Source organism: Sus scrofa, chromosome 10 (assembly GCF_054392235.1).
Source record: "Sus scrofa isolate SSC_HxYL_T2T_F1_AM1 chromosome 10, Sscrofa_HxYL_maternal_Yorkshire_Landrace_v2.0, whole genome shotgun sequence".
In the NCBI taxonomy this organism is placed as follows: Eukaryota; Metazoa; Chordata; class Mammalia; order Artiodactyla; family Suidae; genus Sus; species Sus scrofa.
The window spans coordinates 35,686,504-35,689,926 of record NC_139392.1 but is presented as its reverse complement, the minus strand read 5'-3'; positions in this window follow the sequence as shown (position 1 = coordinate 35,689,926).

Genomic DNA, 3,423 nt, shown 5'->3' with positions numbered 1-3,423 from the left:
CAGGAGCCTCCGGTGGGCTGACAAGTTACTGTGGACCAGCCCCAAAGTGTGGTTGGCTGCAAGGCAGCCAGAAACTTCTGGCATGTCAAGTAGTTCTATGTTATCAAGTCACCCACAGCCAGAACCATTGTGTTTTAAATACCAATATTAGAGAATTGACTCTTTGCCAAATAGGTTTTGCCTAATGTAATTTCTTTAATATTACCTCTTTCTGTCTCTTCTTCTTGTTGCTGATACCTTGTGACAGATACAATACCAGCTCACACCATTTCTGGAATGATAATATTAATGTGTGCACTCATTAAAGGAATAAATTGGGGTTCCCGATGTGGCTCAGTAGAAATTGAATCTGACTAGTATCCATGAGGACACGGGTTCTACCCCTGGCCTTGCTCAGTGAGTTAAGGATCTGGCATTGCCATAAGCTGTGGTGTCGGTGGCACTTGTAGCTCAGATCCAGTGTTGCTGTGGCTGTGGTGTAGGTTGGCAGCTGCAGCTCTGATTCTACCCCTAGCCTGGGAACGTCTATGTGCTGCAGGTGTGGCCCTAAAAAGAAAAAAAAAGTAGAAATAATAAAGAATAAGTTAAGATAGTAGTAAGAGCAAGGGGTTTTTGAGATGGTGGGGGAGGTTGAGGTGTGGTGTGTGTTGGCAGAAAGGAGATGGTCAAGGGGCCCCGAGTCATCAGCCTCTCAGGACCTTCCCAGTGCTTTTTAGTTGGTGCTAATTTAACAAGCCCAGAGGATGAAACTTTTAGAATCTTTACAAATAGGAAATATTTTTTGGAAGATTATTCTCTCATCCAAGAGAATAGTTCCCTTTCTGGTATGAAGGCTTGTTGAGGAATAGAGATATTTTAGTGGTTAGGTGGTTGGAAAGAAACTTGGTCTGTATTGCTGGTGATGAGAAAAAGATAGATTTCAGCCTAAGGCAGCTGGAATTGGATGTTCACTTTTAGTGGGGTCAAGAGGGACTTACTCAAGTTTTCTGCCTGCTTCTCTCTCTGTTCTTTTACCCTTGAGGGCAATACACACTCTGCTCTCCAGGACTAATTCCATTTCATGGCACTGATACCTGGGGTTAGGTTGTGACCTCCTCAAGAGCAAATTTTTAAATTTTTTATCTTTAGGGCCACACCTGTGGCACATGGAAGGTCCAAGGCTAGGGACTGAATCAGAACTGTAGCCACTGGGCTACAACACAGCCATAGCAACACAGGATCCAAACCACATCTGTGACCTACACCCCAGCTCATGGCAACGCTGGATCTGTAACCCACTGAGTGAGGCCAGGGATTGAACTCACATCCTCATGGATACTAGTTGGGTTCTTAACCCACTGGGCCACACCAGAACTCCTCAAAGTGTCTTCCATCACCAGAAATGCTCTGCAGATCCCCACTATGGTCAGTGGATGTCTCGTGTCTGACTGCCTGGATTCTTGAACATTCTGTGGACAAGAAAGTTTCCCCAGCCCCTTGATGCTGAGAAAGAGCATTGGGGGAACCATGAGGATCATTAACTATTTCGTCATTGCTATTGGCTCAGTCCTGTTTTAATGGATATGGGGTCTCAAGCGTATTTGCAGATCTTCTTTCCCTCAAAGAGACTGTGATGTTATGATGATTTGAGTCACAGACATGAACTAGGACAGAAAAAAGGAAAGTGGGACAATGTGGTCAGGGGTAGGAGCACCAGATTGTGAGTGGGAGTCCCAGGCTTTGGTTCCAGCTCTGTGATTAGCCATAGGACTGGCCGGACTCACATTTGACCTCTACAGGCCTCCACTTCCTCCACTGGGAGACAAAGAGGTCAGACCAGGGACCTCGAAGCTGGACTCCAATGGTGTGAGACAGGGGTGCTGTGGGAGGAACTGACAGGGGTTCTCTCAGGAGAGGTGGGGGGAGGCTTAGGGCTTGCTCTAAATTCCAGTTAAAATCAGCCAGTGTGGCTGTTTCAACTTCAGCAGGGGCTCCCTTTCCTCACTAGCCCCGGGACCCTCTCACTAAGTTAATGCATAAAAAATCAATTATGTGTATCTATATTCTGTTTCTTCCCCAAAAATATTCATATAGCAGTTTACAGAGAGACGGAAAGCCAGCTCTAGTTCTAAATTGATTTGGCTACATTTGATACACTCTTCCTTTCGAGGATATTACTTTTCAGTTATAATAAGCCAAAAGATCGCTTTTCACACCTCTTTCATTTTTATGATTCTTTGAAAAGACTTCTTATGTTGCTCACAGTAAAACTGGCTGGTGTGTTTCAGCAACCTCAGAAGTCATCAAAGCAGAAGTGTCAGGACCTCATAAGGAGACTGAGGCGTGTGCATTTCTCTGTGTGTGAAGACAGGGATTCTCAGCCCCACTGAGGACTAGTGCATATTCCAAGCCTACCTTTGACTCATTCCTGGGCTCATAAACACTGGGCAGGAAAATCAATGCCAGTGACGGGGAGGCCAGCACGTAGGAGGGTGACACATGCTGAGAATGCACCAGAGGGGACTTTAGCTGGGACTCCACACCAGGCTGCTCAGAACACAGGGCCCAGTCACTGCCCCACCCACCCACCCCACAACCCCCTCTGCCTCAGCCTGCTGCCTCAGTGCGCTTCTTACCTGAACTCAAGGGTCCAGAGAGAAATAGCATCCTCTTGAGTATGGGGACAGTCACTGTTTACATCACATTTTTTTTCTTTTTATGGCCACACCTGCAGCATAGGGAGGTTCCCAGGCTAGGGGTCAAATCAGAGCTACAGCTACCAGCCTACACCACAGCCACAGCAACACCAGATCTAAGCTGCATCTGTGAGCTACACCACACCTACACTGGCCAAGGATCAAACCCGCATCCTCATGTATCCTAGTTGGGTTTGTTAACCACTGAGCCACAAAGGGAACTCCCTCACATCATATTTATAAAGTGTTTGGATAAGCAATGAGGTCCTAATGTACAGCACAGGTAGCTATGTCCAATCTCTTCAGATAGAACATGATGGAAGATAGCATGAAAAAGAAAAGAATTTACATATAGGTATGACTGGATCACTTTGCTGTGCAACAGAAGTTGAACATTATCAATCAACTAAACTTTAATAAAAAATTAAAAAATATGGAGTGCCAACGTGGCTCAGTGGAAACGAATCTAACTAGCATCCATGAGGTTGTAGGTTTGATCCCTGGCCTCACTCAGAGGGTTAAGGATCCAGCATGGCCATGAGCTGTGGTGTAGGTTGAAGATGCGGCTTGGATCTGGCATTGGCGTGGCTGTGTCATAGGCCAGAGGCTACTGCTTAGATTTGACTCCTAGCCTGGGACCCTAGCAGGTGTGGCCCTGAAAAAAAGTTTTAAATATTTAATAGGTAAAAACAAGAAAAAAAAACCCTTTGCAATAATTGCTCAAGTACATATACCTAAAATATAAAGT